General features: G+C 45.5%; 1 protein-coding gene and 1 pseudogene across 1 annotated transcript in view; one reads left to right on the top strand and one right to left on the bottom strand.

The window, feature by feature from the left end:
• Positions 1-27056, bottom strand: part of ENPP6 (ectonucleotide pyrophosphatase/phosphodiesterase 6) — a 111901-nt gene that overhangs the window by 71569 nt on the left and 13276 nt on the right. The gene's annotated exons all lie outside the window — the stretch shown is intronic.
• On the top strand, positions 12817-13411 carry LOC123936529 (annotated as a pseudogene).

Here is a 27056-nt window from a genome sequence, read left to right as displayed (position 1 = left end):
GGCCAGGGTTTCGGGGAACCAACAAGAGATGGTGAAGCAACCCAAGGTTAGTGTGGCAGACGGCCAGCACCCCTCCCCCACCGCACTGAGGCTCAAGAGCAAGCAGAGGAGTGTGGCCAGCGCTGAGGGAGGGAGTCAGGACTGGTCTCCCAAATCCAATCTCCTCCCCCTGTCCAGCTGAGGCCCTCTAGGAGGTCAGCCTTCCAGAGCTCCAGGAGGGCAAGGGCAGGTGGAGAAGGGCAAACAGATAGAGAAGACCCAGCATAAAAGAAAACCATAAGCCAGAGATTTTTCAAGAAAATCACATTGTCCTCTTGAGTAGGGTCCTTAACTAAATATTAGGGACCACCCGAATCTCATGTCACCACCACAGGGCTTTCTGAGTGTTTATGGTCCCACACATCTTAGAAATGGAGGGGATGGCCAGGGGCCTCCTGGTCTATCTAATCCTCTACCTGTACACTCAGAGGTAGGGAATAGCTCTCTGCATTATGTACATATAAGGTGTGAAAGGGTCGAATATTTGCCCAAGGTCACAGTGCTAACAAGCGGTGCACAGGATACAGGGGCAAAGAGAACAAAAGCAACTTGAACTCTGATCACTTGTCTTTCAATATAATGTTCTTTTGCTCTTCACTTTTCATGACTATGATAGAGTTAGTGGTCATGTTTGTGTTCCGGAACACACATTTATGCTGATCTCAAGAGGAGACCTCTTGGCTGTTTTTTTTTTTTTTTTTTTAACCATTTACTTGTGTCTGTAAATATACCTGCAGAAAACAACCACGTAGTCTATTGTATCACTGAACACTCAGGTTCCACAGCCAATGAGGAACCAGGAGAGGAATTTCTCTATTCTACAAAAGCTTTCTTAACTCTGATGTATAACCACTCTTAAAAAGTGATATGAATCTTTAATTTCTAAAGTCATTCATTGTATTTTTCTGGGGTCCACTGGTGTTCATTCCATTGAATGAACGGGGCCGTGTCTAATCAATATTAGAACAGCTCATTGGAAACGGAGAAATGAGGTTGCACGTTAGGCCCATCAGTTTAGTTGAAACATGGTGATGTAAATACAGGTTCTAAAATACTGATGAGGATCTGGGAAGTGATTGTTCTAGAACACATTTTCACCCAGGGGCAGCCCTCATGAGGCTGAGGGCAGAGTTGCAGGCAGGCCTCTGGGGCCACCTGCTGGAAATCAGTGTCACAATCATGTGTGACGGGCACACTGGGACAGGCTGCTGACAGTCTGTCCACACCTGGAGACGAGGGCTACAGTGGAGAGATGGCGGGCATGTGGCCAGACACACCAGGGTCTGGGCTAAGGGGTCTCCCCTTCTCTAGCTGTGGGAATTGAGGTTAATCCTTACCTTCTCAGAGCCTCATTTTTTTTCCATTTCCAAAATGGGAGTAAGAGTACTTTCTAGGCAGGACTGTGGTATTAAAAATAAAAGTTGTCCACACTACAGTGCCTGCTATGTTCCAAGTACTGTTCTCAGTTCCTGGGTTATAGGTTGAGTTGTGTCCTCCCAAACCAGATATGTTCGAGGCCTAACCCTAGTACCTCAAAATGTAACCTTATCTAGAAACTGGGTCTTTAGAGAGGGAAATCAAATTAAAATGGAAGTCATTAGGGTTGGCCCTAATTTAATATGACGGATGTCCTTATAAAAGGGAAGATTTGGACACAGAGAGAGACACACGCCGAGGGAAGATGCTGTGAAGACAGGGGGAGAAGACGGTCGTCTATAAGCCCTACCAGAAGCTAGAGGAGGCAAGGAAGGGTACTCCCTCGGAGCTTTTAAATGGGGTGGGACCCTGCCGGCACCCTGATTTCTGACGCTGGCATCCAGTAAGTGTGCGCTGATTTGTTTTAACAGCTCTCAGAAACTAACGTAGCCCTCAACCCTGACAGCAACTCAAGGGATAGGTACTATTGTTAGCCCACTTTATAGATGAAGTCACTGAGGCCCAGAGAGGTGACATTCCTGAAGTCTCTCAGCAGCATGTTTGGTGGAGCCAGGACTCAACTCAGGAGCCTGGGGCCAGAGGCCTTGCCCTCCCCCGGGATGATCCGCTAACACTAGCTGGCCAGGGCAGGCACCAGCTCTCCGTGCAGCCCGCAGCACTCAGCGGGCCCCAAGGGAGGCTGCTGCCGCGCTGCTGTACATGCTATCATGCAATCTGGAATGCTGCCCCCTCAAGGACTGGATGGCTTCAGGGGACCAGCTCTGTCCAGGAAGAAGGTTGCAGGAAGTACTTCAACCGGGGCAATGCACGGGTGGGCTAGAGGCTGAGTTAGACTCACTCAAGAGGGCTTATCTCCTGAATGCCAAAGGTGTGAACCAATCTGACAGGTAATAATAAGCTTAGTAATAAGACTGATCAACTTAGTAATAAGACTCGTTCTTGGCCACCTCGTATGGATCTGGAATTAGGGGCTTTATGCTTCCATCTTAGTATTCAACAGAAGTCCAAGAGATGCGTACTGTTATCCTTAATTGCAGGTGGAGAACTAAGGCTCAAAATGGCAACGCAGCTGGTAAGAAGGCAGAGCCCCAATTCAAAAGCCAGATCCCACTGATTCGGTGCCCTCATGCCTCCCAGCATCCACTCCCCTCCAGCCACCAGGCTGCTGATCAGCCCATCAGGACTTGCTCATCTTAAGAGAAATTGCCTCATAACCCAGGGTTGCTTCTGAGACTCTCACCAAGGTAACCACATGGAGGGGCGCAGATCTCCAGAAAGCCAGACTCTTTGATCTTTTACAATTGACTATCGTGCACAGACATTACCATAAATATCTCTAAAGAAGGGAATGCTGCCAGACAAGGGATACTAACGAAGGAGATAGAGATCATACATTCTGTCTTCCTCTGGAAAAAGTTCAGTTGTAAAAAGAGAGGCTCCCAAAGGTCTGAAATCTGGGGGTCTCAAGTTAAAGAATGCATTTAAAGACTGAGTGTATACACAACACCTCAAATTGATATGGCTCCAAGAAGTAACCATATTTCTGATTCAGAGCCAGGCAACCGAGAATGTTCTAAGTCAGACTTTGTACTGTAGACCCCTCTCAGCACTTCTTGAGCATTTGGAAGCTCTAAAGGTGAGTTTAGACCCTATTTAGATGGTTGAACTTTCGAAGGACTATTTGATACCCACGACGCTTCAAAGAATTAAGAATGTCTTGCTCAAGGCACCTAACTTACAAGTTGACATTGGTTTTAAGGATCACCTCACTTGGGAAATACATCTTATTTTCTTAACTTGTTCAAAGACAGAATTTGGTATGTTCAAGAAGGGGCCTCAAATGAAACATGCATGGTCAAGTTGAAAGAAAAGCTCAAAACTTGCACGTCTTTATTTATTTATTTTTTTTGTAATCAGCTATTTTATTTATTTTTTTTAATTTGTTTATTTACAGCATAACAGTGTTCATTGTTTTGGCATCACACCCAGTGCTCCATGCAGTACGTGCCCTCCCTATTACCCACCACCTTGTTCCTCAACCTCCTTCAAAACCCTCTGGTTGTTTTTCATAGTCTCTCATGGTTCATCTCCCCTTCCAGTTTCCCTCAACTCCCTCTCCTCTCCATCTCCCCATGTCCTCCATGTTATTTGTTATGCTCCACAAATAAGTGAGACCATATGATACTTAACTCTCTCTGCTTGACTTATTTCGCTCAGCATAATCTCTTCCAGTCCCGTCCATGTTGCTACAAAAGTTGGGTATTCATCCTTTCTGATGGAGGCATAATACTCCATTGTGTATATGGACCACATCACTTGCACGTCTTTAAATGCAACTACTGATCTATGTGCCAGACACAGTCATGATTAGAGTCTGAGTCACAGATATTGCAAGACCGAGATAACAGGCTTTGATTATAGTGTGAAGTGTAGGGAATGCAACAGAAATAACCCCAAATGTTAAAAAGGAGAGCTAGTTTTATTAAAGACATTCACACTTGTAGTTTTGAGGTCATTGGACTAAAAAACAAAAAAAAGTACGATTTTATTCTTCCGGTATGCACTAGATGGGTGCAATTATTTAACAAGGGAGCACAGGAGAAGAAACAAAAATTATTTTCCTGCATAAGGACAAAAATGTAAGTTTTGGAGATTTTATTTAACACTTTTTATTTTTGGAAAGCTAATATTTTTTAATCAAAGCTCAAAGAAATTTCCAAACAATTTCATCTGTCCTCACCTCTATGCACAAGAGGTGTTAGAAACAAGCCTGAACTAATTATTGCATTAGGATGGAATCACATTCCCATTTTTCTGAGTACTTCTAGGGACTTCTAGAGATGAAAGGTATTTGAAGGGAGAAACTTCTTATTCTGCATACACGAGTGAAATTCAGCCAGTACCTCTATCCCGAAGTGAAAAAGCCTCCATCTCCCCGCCCCCGCAATGAACTGCCCTCCTCTCCCCTAGTGACATAAGCTTGGCCACAGTCCTCACCCCACTTGGGGTAGTTACTTGGGCATAAAACAGGCTCCAGCCCCCTCCCATCCTGTCTGCCTTCAGGTGTTTACATTCTCTCCTCTCACCCAGGGCAGCAGCTCTTGCCAGAGCAGGGGGAGGGGCGGGGGGTGTTCTAGCTCTCCAGTTGTCCCCCCTGTGGCTGGGGGAGGGGTGGGCGGCAAGGATGGAGAGTTCAACTCAGTAAAAAAAAGAAAAAGAAAAAAGAAAAGGCACGTGTAGTTCTTGGATCCAACCCACATTCTCCAATCCGGCTTTTCCATTGGTGTAGAATCGGGGATGACCGATGGGTGATCTCCAACAACATGGACCAGATATCAAAATATTATTGGATCAACCATTAATTCCAGAAACTGATAAAGAATCATCAAATGCAGCTGTTCAGGAGTATGAGGTAAACAGCAACGTCAATGGCTCAATCTAGTGTGGACCAACCATAAAAATGAAAACCATTCCACCCTACCCCTGCCTTTTTGAGGGGGAGGAGGGAGGGTAGGAACCAAATGGAAGAAAACTAACTTTTTTTTTTTAAGATTTTTTATTTATTTATATGACAGACAGAGAACACAAGTAGGCAGAGAGGCAGGCAGAGAGAGAGGGGGGAAGCAGGCTCCCTGCTGAGCAGAGAGCCCGATGGGGGGCTTGAGCCCAGGACCCTGAGATCATGACCTGAGCCGAAGGCAGAGGCTTAACCCACCGAGCCACCCAAGCACCCCAAGAAAACGAACTTTTGTCAGTGTGATTAGTTTTGTTGGTCGTTGCTAGAATGTGTGAGGTATGATGCTCGCCTGTCCAATTTCACTATACCCTGGGCCAGGTGTGACCGTGGAGAAGTGAGACCGGCTTCCCAACTCATGGGTGAAACAATTCAGGTCACCACTGTAGCCACGGTTCATCTGTTCTGATCAATGAGCACCAGCGATCAGCACGTAAATGGACAGTTTCAGAGCCTCACCTAATGATTTGTATATATAATTCTCCTTGGGTGCTCTTAGCATACATAAAACCTGTCGAAAGAAAATTTGCCTTGCAGATGAAAGAGTAACTCAAATGAGCAATTCATCACTTGGCTAGGTGTGAGAAGTATCTTTTTGATGTCCTGATAGTTTCCCAGTCCAAGGAGTCCATACCACTGGAACAGAGGAGCTTTTTGAGTTAAAAATAGCAGCTCAGGCAGGATGAGAACAGGCAGGAACTGAGGACCTGTGAGAAGCATGTGGCCTAGGGCATGGTGTGCTGGAGCCCAACAGACGGAAGTTGGGATCCTACTCCAGCCGTGGGAGCTCACACAAGTCATTTAACTTCAATGAGCCTTCATTTCCTCATCTGAAAAATGGAGGTAATCCTACTTTCTCAGAGTTAAATAACAGCAATGGCTAGAACGTTAACACAATAGGCCCACAACAGGCACTTGTTGGGTGCACAGCATTACCTAAAGCCCCCTGCAAAGGGCCGTGCTATGAACCAGCCTGCCCAGCATGGGCTTCTAGGGCGGGAAGTGGCTGGGCCGCCTATCTCCTACTTCGTGTTTGCACAACAGGGTCAGAGGCAGACTCTCAGATCCTTGAAGGAATAGAAAAGAAGCATTGCCACATATGTGCCTTGCTCAGGAAAGTCTGGGAGGCCTGAATCCCACATTCAGAACCTAACCAAGGGCCCAGGAGGGCTGAGAAAACGGCTCCCCTGTGCCCAGGACATACGTGGCCCGACACTGCCCTCTACTGGCGGTCACAAAAAACGCCATCACCTGCAGCAACACCCCGGGTGACGCTAAGCGCCGCTCGCCTGTGCCAGCCTCACCCAGCCTCACCTTTCAGTGTTTGCATTTCAGGATTGGAAGGCACCCCAGGATTCTTAAAGCTGTCTGTAGAGATGCTAAACATGCCAAGAATCCGGGCGGAGGCAGGCAGCGAGGCCTGGGGGTCAGGGGAGCTCCTTCAGTCGCGCAGATGCAGAGCCAGGAGCCATCTCCGGTCTGACCGTCACTCATTTTAATTCTCCTGTTTCCTGTCCTCAGCCACCTTGCCTCCCATCCTGATCTTTGTTTTGTTTCACTTTTCTTTTTACTTGCTTCTGTTTGGTACTTGCTTCTTATTTGGCATTTGCGTCTATTCAGTCTTTTATTATCCTCCCCTTTATCACCCTCCTCTTCCTTTATCCTTGCCTTAAGGTCAGTGATTTTTCACCCCAATTTGGAATGGTCACTGCCCTGAGCATTTAACTTCTCTAGCCCCCCTATGTCCTTCTGGGAGCCACTACCCCTTGGGAAATGCCTCCCCCCAACACACGGTCCATTCAGCAGCTTCGATGACCAGACCTCTCTGACTACAGTGAGTGGGAAAAGGGGGCGACGGACACCAAGCCGGGCCCCGCTCGTGGCTGCAGTGACAGTTGCTCGAGGATCTGGAATGTGCGGGTCAGACACCTGCCCCTGCATTCCCCACGCTGGAGAACCCATTCCTTTTGGTGACCAATCTGGGAAGACGTGTCCCCAGTGTAAAGATTTGCTCCCTGGGCCGGAGAACCTCGGGCTGCAGTAGGGGCACGTGTGGGTGGCAGGAAGGGAGCAGTAGAGGCAGAGTGGGGGCTGAGTCCTGGCAGGGTTTCTCCTTAGCTCTGCTTGCCTCCGTGTGTCTCTGGACGGAGGAGCTGCCCGAGTCTTTATCTCCAGCAGCAGGCGTGGATTGCCTCCACTAGGTCCTTCACCTTTCCCAGGACTCTCCTCCCTTCAGCCATCACACAGGCTCTGTGGGCATTTCTGGCCACTTGGCCCTCCTCACTCTCAGCTCACAGTGCCGGGCCAGGGCCCTGGCCGGTAAGCATGCTGCCCACGACCCTTTAGAGTGAGGTCCTGGACCTGGTGGCACATGGCACTGAGCACCAAGCCTTAGCATGGTGGCTTTGTGCCTCCCTCCAGGCTAAGCCGCCTATGGTGAGTCTCAGTCTTATTTGTGTTCAAGTGCTGGGCTAAGTGTAAGTGTATCTCTTCTGAAGAGCTTAAAGTTTAAAAGTTTTCTTTTATGGAAATGTTCAAAGGTACAGAAAGAGTAGGATAAACAACAACAAAGAACATTCTGCTTTGGTTTCATGTTTCCCTTCCCCACTGGAATATTTGTAAAGTAAATCCCAGACATCACATTTTAAATCTTAAATACTTTTATTTCTTATATTGAAGAACTTTTTAAAAAAAGATTTTGTTTGTTTGTTTGTTTGGCAGAGAAAGCCCGAGTCGGGGAAGCAGCAGGCAGAGGGTGAGGAAGAAGCAGGCTTCCTGCTGAGCAGAGAGCCCGATGTAGGGCTTAAGCATAAGGCATATACAGGCCAAATGGAAATTCCAAAACAAAAGAAGATTGCTTCACTCGGGAAGGGAGGGATTCTGCAACCCTGGTGAAAGGAATGGATGTTAAGTGTTGACCGTCTGTGGTTGCTGCTCAAATCAGTAGATAAAGGTTCTCCGAAACTTGATAGTAAATGGATTAGGCTGACACCATCCAAACCCACAGGTCAAGTTTAATAAAAAGTTAGATAACCAGAAGTTATGAGCGTACGAGGGGACACAACAGCAAGAAAACAGTCCCATCAATGATGGATTCTTGCCTTAAAAAATACTGAACCTGCATCTAATCAGAACTCTAGATGGAACTGGTAGTTTTCAAGAAATGTAGGAGATGCAGGAACATATTAATACCGCCACAAGGCTCTAATAGGCCAAATCTACAACATGAGGCATTTTCAGGACAAAAGACCCAGTTTTCTCAGTTAAAAAAAAATAACTGAGGGGCGCCTGGGTGGCTCAGTGGGTTAAAGCCTCTGCCTTTGGCTCAGGTCATGATCGCAGGGTCCTGGGATCGAGCCCCACATCAGGCTCTCTGCCCAGCAGGGAGCCTGTTTCCTTTCCTCTTTCTCTGCCTGCCTCTCTGCCTACTTATGATCTCTGTCTGTCAAATAAATAAATAAAATCTTTTTAAAAAATTGAGAATAAATTGGGGCGCCTGGGTGGCTCAGTGGGTTAAAGCCTCTGCCTTCGGCTCGGGTCATGATCTCAAGGTCCTGGGATCGAGCCCCGTATCAGGCTCTCTGCTCCGCAGGGAGCCTGTTTCCTCCTCTCTCTCTGCCTGCCTCTCTGCCTAGTTGTGATTTCTCTCTGTCAAATAAATAAAATATTTTTTAAAAATTGCGAATAAATAATAAATATATAAAATAGAGGACTTGTTGGCTAAAGGAGACTAACGGCCACACCCAAAAAACCAATACGGTTTTGTTTGGACCCTGATTCAAAGAAATCAACCACACAGGCATTTTTTGAGATAATTAGAGAACTCAGAAAATGGACTGGGTAACAGATGCTATTGAATAATTACCATTCATTTTATTGGGTATGAAACAACGTCATTTTTTAAAAAGTTCTTCAGTGTGGAGTGCCTGGGTGGCTCAGTGGGTTAAGCATCTGCCTTGGGCTCAGGTCATGATCCCAGGGTCCTGGGATCGAGTCCCACATGGGGCTCTCCGCTCAGCAGAGTCTATTTCTCCCTCTCACTCTCCTCTGTGCTCTCTGTCTCTCAAATAAATAAATAAAATCTTTTTTAAAAAAAAGGAAATTAGGACAAATTAGGAGGAAGGGGCAAGAGCTAAAGAAACATCTTTGCTGGATAGTGAAAGAGGAAGCTCTTAGAAGAATCCCTAAGTACTTTTTAAAAATAAAACAGGGTATCAGTCAATCATCCAATCAATTAGAAGAGATCTTAATGCTTTAATTCTCTGCCAAACTAATGAAATACACAAGATACTGTATGTCTGCAACATACCTAATAATAACCAACGAGAACCATATGAAAACAGAAGCTTCTACTGTGTGCCAGGTACTGTGCTGAGAGGTTTCCAGAATTATCTCACCTTATCTTCACATTAGCCTTATGTAACGGATAGTTTACAGATGGGAGAACTGCGGCCCAGATAATGAAGTAAGTTATGTAAGTTTCCCTGGCAGGATTGGAACTAATCTATATTTAATTTGTACCCAAAAGTATCTTAAAATATTATTTTGTAATGAAGTATATGCATTTGAGTTTACTGCTCGTGTTCTCAGGTATCACTGGAATTCCCCAGGAGACACGAAGGGGCGAAGGTAGTGATATTTGCATGGCCTGCAACGGCACAAGCCCTCAAGTCCCCGGAGCCCCACACTGCACTCTGGCTCCAGCGATCACTCAGCTGGTCACCTTGGGGGTCTCACAGTTCCTTCATCTTCGCCCGCTAATTCCGTACTTGTATGCACTCACTGGAAATAATCCACTCCCATAAAAGCATTAAGAAACAATGTACCCTTGGCTGAAGATTTCCTAACAATACACTGTGCGCAGCACTTAGGCCAAACCCCCACGAGATACAGTGCTCCGGTCTCTCTTCTCCCCAGGACCTGTCTCTCTCTTCCCCCGTACTGCACAGTGCTCAGCTTTGCTTCCCGACTCTCTCCCACCCAGATCTACCCCCTTGCTCCCTAGGCCTCTCACTCTCTCTTTAACCTCCGGCAGAGCCCTTCCGCTTGTTCCAAGTCCCAGTTTCCAAACCTGCAGACCCACATCCATCTCTGCTTGCGTAAACTAGGATCCACTCCTCGTCCAGATCAGAGGAAGACTATAAATCACAAGTTATTTTTTCCTCTTACAGGGGATGAAAGAAAGGTGGTTCATGTAAATGAATCAGCTAATAATCATTGGATTAAAGGCAACAATTCCTTTCATAATAGCCCTGCTCTCTTCCCTTCTCCATCACTACTGAATTGATGCCAAAGGCAAATGGCGGAGAAGCCCTTCCTTCGGGGCCACCGCTGCAGAAGAGGGCATTTTATCCCACCACTGGGAAAATCAAAGCCAGCACTGGAATGGGAATCTCCAGGGCCAGACTAGGAAGGACTGAGTCAATATCCCAAGGTTGTGTGTTTGTTAAGTGGCAGAGTTAAGTGTGACTCCAGAGCCAGCACCGGCGGCCAACAGAGCGAGGCCTTTCCCACAGTCATCTTCCCCATCACAGCTAACAGGTACCAAAAACTAAGTCTGCGCCAAACAGGATACAAGGTGCATCACCAGCATTTCTTGTTTAATCCTCACACCCATCCCGTGAAGTAGACACATCATCATCATCTTTTTATCTAGGTGAGCAGATGGAAGCCCAGAGAAGTTACGTGGCTTACTCAAGGTGACGAGGGGACAGACACAAGCATGTGTACAGGCCATCGGACTGGGGTTATGGCTCCTGAGCCGTGTGCCGTGCTGCCTTTCCGTGGGCCGCGGGAAGCACACCTCCTGTATGGGACCGCAGGAGGGGCAGGACTTGGTGAGGATCAGAGCTCTAGGTACCAGCAGTACAGAGGCGTGATCTGTAACGGACATTGTTACCAGCTCAGGCTGGTGCGGCCTGAAGCAAAACCTGCTAGAGCTGACGGAACCTTTTTCAGAGTGACTCAGTAAGAAACCTGCATCATGAGAATTAACATAGGACTATGAAAACACCAAAACATAAGTGGCAGCTATCTGCACACCATCCTTACTGCCCAGGCTCGGAGGGTCGTCATGGCAGCGGAAATGTGGCCAAGAGGAAGGAATCCGGCCTGGAGAGAGACTTGGTCTTCAGCTACAACGTGAGGTTCAGCTTTCTCACCACTAAGGTGGGACTAAAAGAATCTCACCCCTTTGCACTAGATTAAGAAATCCTGAGGATATATGAGTTAATTAATATAAAAACGTTTGAGAGCTCTTTGGAAGAAAGGTGCTAGAGAAACATGACATGATATATGTATGAAATATGCATAGTCATGCTTGTGTTTATTCGAGAGATTCACGCTTCCTACTAGTACTGGACCTACTAGATTGTCAGACTAATGGCAAGTAACCAGAATACACGATTTTATTAGGCAGATACTGAGTATGTAGAAATATGTGAATAGCTTTTTTTTTTCCATTTTATTTATTTTTTCAGCATAACAGTATTCATTCTTTTTGCACAACACCCAGTGCTCCATGCAAAACGTGCCCTCCCCATTACCCACCACCTGTTCCCCCAACCTCCCACCCCTAACCCTTCAAAACCCTCAGGTTGTTTTTCAGAGTCCATAGTCTCTTATGGTTTGCCTCCCCTTCCAAATTTTTTTTTTTTTAATAAACATATAATGTATTTTTATCCCCAGGGGTACAGGTCTGTGAATCGCCAGGTTTACACACTTCACAGCACTCACGATAGCACTTACCCTCCCCAATGTCCATAACCCCCTCCCCCTCTCCCAATCCCACCTCCCCCCAGCAACCCCCAGTTTGTTTTGTGAGATTAAGAGTCATTTATGGTTTGTCTATGTGAATAGCTTTTACTTTTAGACTCCAGCTGCTGTTGCCAGCTACCACACAGACAATGAAATAGATTAAACTCGAACATTCTGAGCATAGATGCTCTCCGCCAACGACAGGCATGTGCGAATGCTAATGTGAAGGCTGGCGGGTCAGGTACTCGGAAGGGTTCTCCTCCCTACAATATAACTACAATATATAATATAATTAGATCCTAGATATAATATACCGCACACATACACAGACACACACACGCACGCACACACACACACATAGTGTTTAAAAATTTTGCTAAGCTCACAAGTGGTCCCAGATTAGTAGTGTGCCTTCTTTCCTGGAGAAGCAATTCAATCTCTTCTCTCAAGGAAAGTCCCAATTTAAGGCCTCAGATTTCCCACAGACGAAGGTCAATCAAATATGAGCTTAAAAAAAAAAAAAAAGACAAACACACAGAGAAATAAATCATGTGGCAGAGGCAGGTAGTTCTCAACAAATGTCTCTTGCCTTCCTTCCATTGGGACTAACTGTTGCTGGGAAGCAAAGTCCAGCCAGCAATGATAGTTTCCAGCCACCCTTGAATCTAGGTGGAGCTATGAATGCACTTTGGCCAACATAAAGAAGGCAGAATTGGTTAAAAAAAAAAACAAAAAACCTCTGCCTGGCCCACAGTGACTACCTCTGTGACCCTCTGCAGTCTCTCCCTGTCCACTCGCAGGATGCTGGTACTCGGGGGACGTTGCAAGCCACATGCGGAATATGGCACAGCCTTCGCCAATCTGATGACTGCATGGAGCGAAGTCCTACCCCAATCAACCCACTTGACATGCAAGTAAGAAAAGAGATTTAGAATGCTAAGCCACTGAGATTTTGGAGTTTAAGTGTGTAGAAGTCAGTTTGACTTTAACTAATTAATCAGTCACTATGAGAGTCAGCAGAAACAATTCAAATTTAGCGCCAGGGGGTTAAAAGTTTGGGACGGCCCAGCAGCACCAGATCCAAGATGGCGGCCAGCAGGAGGCTGATGACGGAGCTTGAAGAAATCCGCAAATGTGGAATGAAAAACTTCCGTAACATCCAGGTTGATGAAGCTAATTTATTGACTTGGCAAGGGTTTATTGTTCCTGACAACCCTCCATATGATAAGGGGGCCTTCAGAATCGAAATCAACTTTCCAGCAGAATACCCATTCAAACCACCAAAGATCACATTTATAAAACAAAGATCTATGACCTGAATATCGATGAAAAGGGGCAGGTCTGTCTGCCAGTAATTAGTGCTGAAAACTGGAAGCCAGCAACCAAAACCGACCAAGTAATCCAGTCCCTCATAGCACTGGTGAACGACCCCCAGCCCGAGCACCCACTTCGGGCTGACCTAGCTGAAGAATACTCTAAGGACTGTAAAAAATTCTGTAAGAATGCTGAAGAGTTTACAAAGAAATACGGGGAGAAGCGACCTGTGGACTAAACTCTGCCGCGACTGATTCCAGCGAGTGTGAGCAGAGACCCTGAGCTGCACATTCAGACACCCCGAAAAGCAGGACTCTGAGGAAAATTGACACGTGCCGCTGCCTGGCGTTTGCTTGTGGCAGTTACTAACTTTCTACAGTTTTCTTAATCAAAAGTGGTCTAGGTAACCTGTAAAGAAAGGATTAAAAATTTAAGATGTTCTAAAAAAAAAAAAAAAAAAAAGTTTGGGACTGCCATATCTAGAATATAAAATGAGATTTATGACATGTTTGATAAAAGAGAATCAAAATTAACAAGGAACCAAAGACTGTCAAGAAAAACCAGGGAGGCCTTTTCACATCAAAAATATAATCATTTAAGTAATTAAGTTAGGGAACTTGAGATGAGATCAACCTGGATCATCCACAGGTCTTTCCAAGAAGAGGAAAAGACACAGGCACACACAGGAGAAGGCCAAGCGTGGAAGGAGACAAGCATCAGTGATGAATGTACAAGCCCAGGATTCTGGCGGCCCCAGAAGCTAGGAGGGATGGACAGATTCTCCCTTGGAGCCCCAGGAGGAACGAACCTTGCCAACATCTGGATTCTGACTCTGGCCTCCAGATCTGTGAGAGAATACATTGCTGTTGTTTTTTGTTTTGTTTTGTTTTTTAAGATTTTATTTATTTATTTGACAGATCACAAGTAGGCAGAGAGGCAGGCATAGAGAGAGGAGGAAGCAGGCTCCCTGCCGAGCAGAGAGCCCGATGCGGGGCTCGATCCCAGGACCCTGGGACCATGACCTGAGTGAAAGGCAGAGGCTTTAACCCACTGAGCCACACAGGCACCCCACACTGCTGTTGTTTAAAGTCACCTTGTTGGTAGTAATTTGTAATGGCAGCCCTAGGAAGCTAATACAAGGACTCAGAGACAGGAAGAGCGGAATGAGAGGTTCTAATTCACAACTAATAAGAGACCCAGGAGGAAGAATAGAGAGCCTGGAGGAAGGTCAGTATTACAAGAGATGACGGCTAATAATTTTCCAAACTAATGAAATACATGAATCCTTAGGTAATTGCAGCATATTAAAAAAGCAGGTTAAACTGTAATATCAAAATTCATACCAAAACAAACCATAGTGAGAACGCAGAACATCCCTTTCTTCAAAGTATATACTGGGAGGGGCGCCTGGGTGGCTCAGTGGGTTAAAGCCTCTGCCTTCGGCTCGGGTCATGATCCCATGGTCCTGGGATCCAGCCCCGAATGGGGTTCTCTGCTTAGCAGGGAGCCTGCTTCCTCCTCTCTCTCTCTCTCTCTCTGCCTGCCTCTCTGCCTACTTGTGATCTTTGTCTGTTAAATAAATAAATTTTTTTAAAAATCTAAAAAAAAAAAGTATATACCTGGGAGCAGAATGACCTGGTCATGGGTAGAGTTTACCCCAGATGGTCATGGTTTATACCTGTTGTTCCAAAGTATGATTCTTAGCAACTTTTCCTTCTCAAAAGTGTCCTGATCGATTACATAGATTTTGAATGTCGCCTAGTCCCCCCATAAAGACAAACAGGATCTACAGCAAAACTGAAAATGCATCCTGTGAACCTTAAGGGTAAATCCTATAGGACCAACCCAACCAATGCTACAGAGAGCTACGTGGTCTCAGCATCTGTGTGGGGGCAACAGAAGGGCAGCTATGACCCTTTTCGAGAACAACGCCAACACCCTGAGACCCTTTGACACACATAGCCATCTTCCAACGTACATGACACCTTGTCCTGGTTTGCATTTTAAAAAGTTGTAGTACTGTTGCCAAAAAAAAGTTTATCTGAATCTAGCCACGAAGAAAAATCAGACAAATCCAAAATGCGGCCAGTTTATAAAAGAACTGGCTGGGCTTTTCAAAAATGTTAACATTATAAAAGTCCAAACAAAACAAAAAAGCAAGGGTAATATTCTTAAAAGAGACCAAAAATCATGGCAACCAAATGTACTATTTGAACCTTGATTAGAATTTTTATTTCAAAAAAAGTTATAAAGGATACTATTTGGGCAATTGAGAAAATGTGAAAATTATCATGATTATATAGAGGAATATTCTGTACCTGCTGAATTATTTAGAGGTGAAGTGTCATGATGTGGGTAACTTACTTGCAACCGATTCAACAAAAACAGAAACAAAACAAAGCAGAAACCTCTATTTCTCAAGTGGGAATAAAGCAAATGTGTCAAATGTTAACAATTAGAGAACCAAGTGAAGGGCACACAAACATTCCCTAATTCCATAATACTCTCAGGATTTCTTTAGCTTGAAGATTTTTTATTATAAAAATCTGGAAAATAGTCAGATGATGGAATTCTATTCAGCAATTAAAAAAGGAACAAACCATGGATATGAACCTCAAAGCTATTCTGTTCTCATCAGTAGAAGAAGCAAGACCCAAGGGACCACATATTGAACGACTCCATTTATATGAAATATCCATAGGAGGCAAAGCTAAAAAGTCATAAAGTGGATTAGTGGTTGCCTGGGGTTGAGGGAGTGACAAACGGGAGTTAACGACAAATTGTGCGAGCAGTCAGCCACCAAGATGAGAAGAGAGAACAAGAAGAACTAGGACCAAACTCTGAGGAGCCCCCATGTGAAGGCACTGGCACGGAAAAAAAAAAAAAAAGTCGGTGGAAGTTACAAGAAGATGAGATTGAGAGGAGAGAGGACACTCAGAACCTAGCAGAGACAGTCTCTAGAAGGCAGGCGTGGTCCAAAGGTAAAATGCCACAGAAAGATGCTGGAAGATGTCACTGGATCTTGTTATTGGAAGGTCTTGGGTTGACTTAGGAAGAGCAGTTATGGTAGAAAGATGACATCAAAAGTCAAACTGTACTTCACAGACCTGCCCAACCCCGGTCTGAGCTGAAGCCTCCTAGCAGTCTTCCTGCTTCCGCACTAACCCTAGTCGGTTCCTCATCTCCGCGCCCCAGTAACCAGAGTGATCTTTCTAAAATGAAAGGTGCTATCATTCTGCTCTTCTACTCAAAACCCTCCAGACGTGTTCCCCATACTCAGGATAAGATCCAAAGTCTGTACCATGACCTGCAGAGACCTGACATGGCCTTGGGTTAGTTCAGGTCCTTCAAGAAGGAGACACAGAGCCAAGGCTATACACACATGAGACGTCCTGGAGGAAGCATCTACGACAGATGCAGGAGAGGACACGAGAGTTGGCGGGAAATGGCTGTCACGTGTGAGAGGAGGCAGAAAAGGAAAGGGTTGGGTAGAAAGGACCTCACAGTTCTAAGAAATTTGGGCCAGGTCGATGGGGGGGTGGTCCTTCAACCAAAGTCACCAGCAAGGGAACAGGCCTGCCCTCAGATCCCAGCCTTGCTCAGTCATCGGTGAAGATCAGCCTGGGAGATGGGAGATGTGGGGCTGCGGCTCTGTGGGGTAACTGTAAAATCTGGAAATCAGAGGCGTGCAAGTTCATGGCTGCCATACCACTTGTTACTTTTCAGACCTCATCTGCCACTCTCCCCACCACTCACCTCCAACATCCCCAGCACACGCCGGCCTCGGAGCTTCCATCCTTGCTGGTCCCTCTGCCCTCAGATATCTACATGGCAGGCCCCCTTATTTTCTTTAGGTCTCTGCTCAAATTCCAACTAACCAGAGTCATTTCCAGAACACTCTGTCAAATGGCACTCTCGTCATTTTCAGTGCCCTCAACCAGCTTTAATTTTCTCCACAGATTTTATTGCCACCCGACATTTATAACCTGTCCGTTTATTTGTGGCACTTCACAGGAATAGGCGTTTCATGAGGGCAGGAACTTCGCCCTGTTTTGTTCATGGGTGTCCCCAGTGCCTAGAATTGTGTCTCTCTGGGCCCAGGAAAGGCACTTTCCTGGATACTTTCTGAATGAATGATAAGTGAATGATGAGCACCTTTTATGTCCACAGAGCTGGTGCTCTGAGAATACTTATTTAACGGATGAATGAGTCAGGCGCTGTTCTGGGAGTTGGGGATAGAGCACTGAATGAGACCAAGTCCCCGATGTCATGGAGCATATATTCCGTAATAAAAATAAAAGATTGATGACCGCTTGCTGGGGCCTAGTAGATCATTTATGAAAGCAGAGGCATCTTGTCCTAAGTTCCTTTAAGTTCGCTTACAAGGAGCAAGCTCTTACAGGAGACTATCTCAGGAAAGAAGGCAATGGCCCACAGATTGAACGAGCCCAGCCGTCTTTGTTTTTAGCTGCAAGTTTATATTTTAGTTCTAGAAGTCAAGCATTGGTTTACTTTGCGCCTGAAGCCTTTCCCAGTGGTGTCTCCTTAAGAAAACGTTAACGGAGCTTGCTTTCTGTGAGCTCAATTCTGAGACTTACGAAGCAAACATTTTCTTAAAATATCAACCCAGTTCTGTTCAACAAAATCAAACATTGTCTGAGGTTTTTTCCTCCAAGTTAAAAAAAAAAAAAAAGGGCTCTTTCACTCCTCCTGATATCATCCAAAGACTTGGGAAGCCACGCTCTACTTGTGTCATCAGTAGGCACGTGACGAGAAGCTTCCATATGAGCTGTGTCTTGGCCTCGCCACGGTGTTGGCTGCTGGTCCATCGGACCACAGACGGACGGACGTCTGAGGAAGAACGTACCAAGACCTCAGGAGAAGCCACACGTGAAAACTGAAGCCAACGGCTCCAGTGCTCTGAAAATGTACGAACAATGTGGCATCAAGGAGAAGGGATTATGAGGAGAAAAGATTAAGGAGAATACACCGCCCATTAAATGGTGGAGACATTTCAAAATCAAGACATCAAACCGCAAACCCAAGATTCATTCCTAATCCCCCGGACCCACTCATAAAGCTGTTTTTGCATCTCACTTTTTCTCTCCTTAGGTGATCGAGGAGGTCCTGATGACCATGTAGGAGTCAAGCTCTGGCCTTAGGATCACTTGGACTTGAAACCGAATCAGTCTGGAGAGACGGATAGGGACCAAAATGACAGATAAGGGGATCAAGCAAACCAATGTACTTGCCATTCTTTCCAAACTGAATTTCCTGGATTTTCCCTTCTTAACCCACCCGGGTGGCCACTCAGCCTTTCAGGCCATCTCAGGGGTCGGGGCTCCGGCTGAGCAGCTCTGTGTGTCCAGCTGTTTGGCAACTGCATGGGGGAAATGGATTGGGGCTGAGAGAATAAATAGATCCTCGTGGTCAGACTGGGGACTTCTTCCCTTGGCCGCCCCTCTTTTCACGGCCATGACTCTGTGTGGGGGTTACTGAGACCAGAGGGGGATGGAGTCCATTAGGTTATTTCCCCCAAAGCATTAAACTTTATTCCTCTAGGAAACTGGTAGCGAAGGATGTGATTTTAAATAGAAATTTCTGGCCCAGGTTTCTAATCCCCCAAATCCTACCTCAAGCCAGGGCATTTTCCTTCTTTTTAAAAATCATAATGCTGCATCTTAACAGGGCAGGGGTGCGTGTAAAAACTAAATTCATGGTTTGCAATGTAAAGGTAGGGACATAAGGCTTCCAATGCCAACCAAAGCTACAGGTCCAGCTCGGTCCCCTAGGGATGGCAGTGAGGAGGGGACACAAGGTCCAATAACAACACCATCTTTCCTTGGGATGGGAGCCGGGGTCGGAAAGTTTAGGGGGAACAGATCCTAACAACAGATAAGAAACAGCCCCCTGCTGTGGTACTGGGATTCATGTCCGGCGGAGCCCTCAACTCCCTCTTTTTTTTTTTTTTCTTAAGAAAAGAAATGAACCGAGAAAGACCCTGAGGCCACAAAGTCACGAGAGTGCCATGGGCCAGACTAGAACCTACATCTCTTGCTGCCAGTTCATGGCTCCCCTCACACAGATCTTTTCAAGAGACCGGAGAAGCGACCAGGCCAACACCTAACTTTGGCCTATTAATGTGGACAGGAAGGGACTCCCGTGAGGGGAGAAGGGGTCGGATTTGGCAGTGAATTGAAGAAATATAAAATACGGCGAAGTAAAATGCAGAGCAACCCTGTTTTGGCAGAAGTATTGCCTTTTTATTTCATTTTATTAAGGAATTCTTATTCTCCTGCTGACCACAAAACCACCTGGAAGGGGAAGCTGGGCTGAGGCAGGACACCTTCTACCTCACACCGTGTCGCCCCAGGGAACTATTGTTTCTGAGAACTTTTCCAGACTCTGTCTTAAACTCCCAAACCCCAAATCTCTGGGGAGTACAAAAGAAGTCGTCTCAAATCACCAGAGCGCTGGTTTACTCACCAATTTGGAATTTAGTGAAAAGGCAAAACGTAAGCATTTTAAGTTGGGTATCTACTTGCCTCTTAAAATATTTGAGTTTGCAAGATACTTTGTGATACCCGTTTCTGCTTTGTAAATCGAGGACACGTCCTGGGTTGGGTGTGGACTGGCCTGGGGGAGATGAGGGCAGACAGAATCACAGAACTCTGCCCAGGGCGATCTTTGCCATTTCTGCTCGGATCTTTCTCCTGCTGTGAGACTGAGAACGTCCCCCTTGCAGACTGGCAGCGGGCCCTCCCTTTCTGTTAGGAGTGGGGGTGGGATGGGGAAGAGAGAAACTGGCCTAGTGTTTAAAGTAAAGTGGTTTCCAAGGAACTTTAAAACCAATACAAAGAGGCATTTACTGAGTTCCTACTGGGTGTCAGGGAGCTTGAGTGGGATGTGGGGCAACTCGGACTCCCTCTCCATTGAGGGGCTGCCGTGGCCTCCCAGGCGCCCAGAACCAAGGGTAATTAGAAGCAACAGCCCAGAGATGCATCTTGGTGGTCTGGGTCAGGATCCCAGATGTGGCTTATCAAAAGAGGCCTATTTAAACCGTTCCTCGCAACTGTTCAGCCTCGGCCATTTGAGATAAGTAGCTGAGTGTCCGAGGTTGAATCCTCTCTTTTATACTCACCCCCAGAAGCGCTCATTGTTCACATTGTCCATTGAGGCTCACAAAGGAGGGTTTAAAAACACAGTTGCCCATGAGGTCGCTTAGTCTGGAGGAAGCCTGGAAAGGCACGGACTCAGGCACTGTGGGGAGCTGTGCGTGCAGGCATATGCCACACGTGTAACGCAGCCACGAGCTCACTGTCCGAGGGACAGACACTCAGATGGCCACACAGATGACCACACAGGGTGGAGCTGCCCTGAGGGCCACTTCCTTGGAGGCAGGAAAGGAGAGGCAGCACGAGGCCACTGGAGGATCACGGGATTTTGCACTCCTGCTTATTCTGTTTCTTGGCTTTGTGATCTTGGGCAAGTAATTTACTACCTCACAGCTTTGATTTCCTCATCTGTGAAATGGGGATAACTGTGCCTGCCGAACGGGGTTTTATGAGGATTGACAGACGCAGTATTTGAAAGCACCCAGCACTGAGCACTACAGATGTACAGACATATAAATACTGCAGACATCTGGGAAATGTACATTCTGCTCCCTGCTTGACTGTATCTGGAAGACAATAGGAGTGCTGTAGAGATGTAGGCCATCCATTGTCTTCTCTACCAACCAGAAGCAGCACGGCGAAAATGCTGAGTGATGGACATGGCGGGTAGGAAGTCCTCTGTCCTCGTCCTATTTACGCACTTCCTGGCTAGGTGACCTCAGACAAGCTGCTTTACCCTCTCTAGACTTAAGGTCTGTCATCTGCAGAAATGCCCTTACGTGACTCCCGACTATAAAGATGATTATAAAGATCGTGATTATAAAGATCAATTGAAGGCATCAAGATGAGAAAGGAAGAAATAATCGTCTTAATTTGCAGGCAACATGATCTTGTATATTCTTGTATGCTCAGAATCTGATGGAATCCACGAAATACTATTAGAACTAATAAACGAGGGGTGCCTGGGTGGCTCAGTGGGTTAAAGCCTCTGCCTCCGGCTCAGGTCATGATCTCAGGGTCCTGGGATCCAGCCCCACATCGGGCTCTCTGCTCAGCAGGGGGCCTGCTTCCTCCTCTCTCTCTGCCTGCCTCTCTGCCTACTTGTGATCTCTCTGTCAAATAAATAAACAAAAATCTTAAAAAAAAAAAAAAAAGAACTAATAAACGAGTTCAGCAAGGTTGCCACATACTAGATCAACACCCCCAAACCAACTGGGCTTTCATATACTACAAAAAGGAAATTAAGAAAATAATTCCATTCGCAATAATATGAAAAGGAGTAAAGTGCTTAGAATTATCTAACAAAAGAAGCTCAAACTTATGCACGGAAAATTACCAAACATGGCTAAAAGGGTTTGGGACGTGAATAAACAGAAACCTATCCCATGTTTACAGATCAGAAGATAGCATGTTGCTGAGATGGCGATGCTTTCTAAATTGTTTTAGGTTCAGGGGCGCCTGGGTGGCTCAGTGGATTAAGCCGCTGCCTTCGGCCCAGGTCATGATCTCAGGGTCCTGGGATCGAGCCCCGCATCGGGCTCTCTGCTCCACAGGGAGCCTGCTTCCTCCTCTCTCTCTGCCTGCCTCTCTGCCTGCTTGTGATCTCTCTCTCCGTCAAATAAATAAAATCTTTAAAAAAAAATAAAAAAATAAAAAAATAAAAAATAAATTGTTCTAGGTTCAGTACAATCCCTATCAAAATCCTAGTGGGGTTTCTTTTTTTTTTTCCCCCAGAGGTTGATAAGCTCATCTTAAAACTCACTGGGAAATATAAGTGACTGAGAATAGCCAAAACAATCTTTAAAAACAAGCAAAAAGGCTGGGGGGGGGGGGTGTGGAATCAAATCCTGATTTTAAAACTTACTACAGAGCTAAGTAATCACGACAGTATGGTCCTGGCATAAGGAGGGACATATGGAATAAAATGGAGAGCCCAGGAATAAACTCTAACATTTATGGTCAGTTGCTTTTCAACGAAAGTGTCAAGAAAATTCAGTAGGAAAGAAATACTCTTTTTGACAAATGGTGCTGGGTTACTACCTCGCGTGACACACAAAAATTAACTCAAAATGGATCACAAACCCAAAAGTAAGAGCTAAAAGTACAAAACTCTTAAAAGAAAACACAGGGATAAATCTTCATGACGTTGGCTTAAGCAGTTATTTCTTACATATGACATGAAAAAGTACAAGTGAAAAAGGAAAAAAAATCAGTGAATAGACTTCATTAAATGCTTTTACACTTGAAGCCACGCCGTTAGGAAGGTGAAAAAACAGCCTGACTCCTAAGAGAAAAATACTTGCAAGTCGTATTTCCTCTAAGAGAAGTATATCCAAAATGTATGAAAAATTCCTATAACGAATAATAGAAACAGATAACCCCGCTTTTAACAATGGGTAATATAATTTGAATAGACATTCCTCCCAAGAAGTTATAAAATAGCCACTAAGTGTGTTATGTCAAGCATCACTAATTATTAGGGAAATGCAACTCAAAACCACAGTGAGAGGGGCGCCTGGGTGGCTCAGTGGGTTGAGCCTCTGCCTTCAGCTCGGGTCATGGTCTCGGGGTCCTGGGATCCAGCCCCGCATCCGGCTCTCTGCTCCGCGGGGAGCCTGCTTCCTCCTTCCTCTCTCTCTCTCTCTCTGCCTGCCTCTCTGCCTGTGATCTCCATCTGTCAAATAAATAAATCTTAAAAAAAAAAAGTTTAAAACCACAGTGAGATACCGCTTCTCACGCACTAGAATGGTGATAATGAAAAAAGACAACGGCAAGTGTTACTGAGGATATACGGAAATGGGACCCCTCACACATCACTGGTGGGAACGTAAAGTCAGGCAGCCATTTTGAGAGCCAGTCTGGCAGTTTCTCAAAATGTTAGATGTAAAATTACCACATGACTCGGCAATTCTACTCCAAAGTACCTACGCAGAAGAAATGACAACATACGTCTAGACAAAGACTCTGTACACGAATGTTTGTAGTGGCATTATTCACAAGAGCTGAAGAGTGGAAACAACCCAAATGTTCATCAGCTGGTGGACGGACAAACGCAATGTGGTCTGTCTGTGTAACGGAGACTCCTTGCCAGTGGAAAGGAATGATGGACTGATAGGACACGGATGAACCCCAAAACCACTATGGAGAGTGAAAGAAGCCAGACCCCAAAAAACACATATCCTGTGGTTCAACTTATGTAAAATGTCCAGAAAAAGCTAACCTTTAGAGAAAGAAGGTAGATTGGTGGTTGCCTAATGTAGTTGCTGCAAGTGGGAATGAGGAGCAAATACAGGGTACAAGGTTTTGTTGAGGGGTGATGGAAACAGCCTAAAATTATATTGTGATGATAGCTGCACACCTCTGTAAATATACTAAAAATCACTGAATTGTACACTACAGATGGCTGGATTTTATGGCATGTAAAGAAAACCTCAATAAAATTGTAATAATAATTTTAAAAGATCAGTGGAGATCAGAACTATATAGACCCATAAACCAGCATATCGACAGGCAAACACCAGCCCCCGAACCCTCCAAATACAGAATTCATCTACAAAGCACTATCCCTCCTTTCCATCTCCCTACTGGTCTCCAATCCCTGCTGCTATGTGCAAGCCCCCTAATCCAATGACTTATTGTTTCTTCTTTTAATTCTTCTGTATGATAATTCTGTCTCCTGTTGAAAAATCTTTTCCCTTGATTACTTAGACCCTGTTTGACTCCTGCTGATTGTCATTTTGGGTCTTTGCTACAATGATCTGTGATAGGTCTGTATTTCTTGTCTCCTTTTTTCTTTCTCCTTCCGTATCATGCTCCCTAAATTTAGCAAGGTCCCTCACGGTTTCATCTTGACCTCTTTTTCTTCTCTTGCTATAATCTTCCCAAGGGGTCTCATCTACTCATACAATTTCCTACCTCTCTGAGGATGACTCTGAAATCTTCATCTCTAAACCATCATGACTGGTAAAGAAATCACTACCCAGATATCTTGCAAGTACCCAAGGTATGAGAATATAAATGATTTTTTAAAAGATTTTATTTATCTTTTTAACAGAGAGAGAGATCACAAGTAGGCAGAGAGGCAGGCAGAGAGAGAGAGAGGCGGAAGCAGACTCCCAGCTGAGCAGAGAGCCCAATTCGGGACTGGATCCCACCACCCCGAGATCATGACCAGAGCCGAAGGCAGAGGCCCAATCACTGAGCCACCCAAGTGCCCCTATATAAATGATTATAAATAAATATAAAATCAGTTCTAAATATAAAACTGATTTATATTTTTATTACTTCAGTGAGATATTTTACTGGAATATGAACTAGCCTGTTCTCTTTCTAGATATTTACTTCCATTGTGTTTCAAGCGGGCACCCAGCCCCTTTTGTCTTTGGAGTGGTCTGTGTTTCTGGAACAACCGCTGATATCGCCTGCTGGACACATTCTTTCCCCCGGGACACTATCATCTCAAAGGAGCGCATTTGAACATACTGCGAACACATCTCCGCAGGGGAGCATATAAGGAAGGCATATTTGCCTCTGAGGGATGCAAGGATGAGAAAAAGGCAGTAACACCAGTGCAAGATGACCGTGCGGGATCCCTTGTTCATGAAATACTAAGAAGTTCAAAATGGTGACAGCAGAGCAGGAAAGCACGCGCAGGGTCCCTGTAAGCATGGCGCCCAGTGTGACAGCACAGGTCACACAACCGTGAAGCTCGTCCTGGTGGAAATTTTTCCTCCAGACCAGGGAGAGCTAAGAAGAATTTACTGGTCCCGTGAGCGCAGAAAATGATGCACTGCTTGGTGACAGAACTCCATGGAGAGGACTGACATTTGAGAGACACACAACAGGGGAGGCTGGAGTCAAGGCACAAGGTTTTCCAGCTCAGAGCAGCAGAGCCTGGTTTCTGGAGCCACATGGGTTGACATGGACCAATGACAAGGGCTGCTGTCCTCAATGCTTTCAGACTATATATGACCCGGGACCTTCGCATTACCCTAGACATGGAAGAAAGTTACCCCACTACCCATCCAGCACTGCCTGAGACTGAATTTCCACTGAGCCCAATGGGATGGGAGTCAGAGTCAGATTTAGGCAATTTTTTAGTTGTGGCAAAATACACGTAATATAAAAATCACCATTTTAACACCATTTCTCAGTGTGCAGTTCAGTAGCATTAAGTGCATTCATGCTGTTGTGCAACATCACCATCATCCACTTCCAGAACTTTCCTTATTCCAAACTGAAACTCTCTCCTATTAAACACTAACTTCCCATTCCTCCCAGCCCCTGGTTACCACCATTCTACCTTCCTGCCTCTATGAATCTGACTACCCTTGGTACTTCACATAAGGGGAATCAGCTAATATTTTTCCTTTTGTGTCTGGCTAATTTGACCTAGCATGTTTTCAGGTTCACCCACAGATTTGGATTTGGGGAGGGTGGTCAGACATAGGAGGTCGACTTATTTGGGATTAAATTGTAAATTTCTATTTTTTTAATTTTTTTCAAATTTTTATTTAAATTTGAGTTAGTTAACGTACAGTGTCATACTGTTTCCAGGAGGAGAATTTAGTGATTCATCACTTGCATAGATGATTTTTTTGAAGAATATAAAGACACGCACTGTTTCTTATGCATTCAAGATTGTGAACTTGGATCCACTTTACATACAGATCAATTCATTAACATTACCAAAAGACTAGCTTCAGTTCTTGTCTGACACTGAGACTTTTTTTTTCTCTGATCCTCCACATCCAACCCATCTTGCCCATTCCCTCTCCACAGAGCCCAGCATCTCCTTGACTCCAGGTTCATTCTGCCTCTGAGGACCTAACTCCCAGGCGAGCTCTCACCGCCGACCTGGATGGTCTCCCACAGACCCGCACTGCTCAGTAATGTCACAGTAGGCATCTCAAAGCCCAGTCCCGCTCTCCACACACTCCTCATCATTCCCGCCTCTGCCCTGGACTTGCATAAGACCAGCCACCCTTAAGGCTCTTCCCCCAAGTCTCAACCAAGTCCGAATCCTTCAGGCTTTATTTAAATATCAGCACCTCAGCAAGCCTTTCCTCTTCACCACACACTCCCAGAAAGGGTCTCTGTATCTCCTGTGCCTCTTCTATTCTGTCCGTGATTCTATTTATTTTAACACATATTTAGGGGGCACCTGGGTGGCTCAGTGGGTTAAGCCTCTGCCTTCGGCTCAGGTCATGATCTCAGGGTCCTGGGATCGAGCCCCGCATCGGGCTCTCTGCTCCGCAGGGAGCCTGCTTCCTCCTCTCTCTCTGCCTGCCTCTCTGCCTACTTGTAATCTCTATCTGTCAAATAAATAAATCTTTAAAAAAAAACAAAACAAAACACATATTTAGTTGCCTAATTCCAAGTTCACCCAAGATGGAAGCCATGTCCTGGTCATCTCTAGAATAGCGACTTATTTAGGATAGTAAATGTTTGCTATATTCTTGCATACAGAGTATTCATACATGAATGTACTCTATGCATATATGGCCACACGACATGTTGTCGCAGTTACCAAATTCTGTGGTTCAGACAGTAAGTGGTAAGGGACTTAGAAAACTCAAAGCACCCCCCAGCTCTGAAAGGTTCCTATCTGTGGGTCAAGGCCCTTTACAGGAAATACATCTTATTTAGACTTGCAGGAGAAGGACAGGTGGAGGGAAGCTGGCATGTGGGCTGGAGCGGAGGCTTAGGGGTTCCAGGGAGGACGGGAGCAGAATCCTTCCACAAGCAGTAAGTAGCATCAGCAAAGGGAAGGACTGAGGGTTCCCAGAGAGGCCTCCAACAATAGTGAGGTGTCAAGGGAGAGGTGAAGAGATCATTCTCCAGAATTCCATTCTAGTGGGGATTTCACAACTGGCCAACAG

Source organism: Meles meles, chromosome 2 (assembly GCF_922984935.1).
Source record: "Meles meles chromosome 2, mMelMel3.1 paternal haplotype, whole genome shotgun sequence".
In the NCBI taxonomy this organism is placed as follows: Eukaryota; Metazoa; Chordata; class Mammalia; order Carnivora; family Mustelidae; genus Meles; species Meles meles.
The sequence above is the reverse complement of the archived record's forward strand: the minus strand, read 5'-3'. Positions and strand labels throughout refer to the sequence as shown.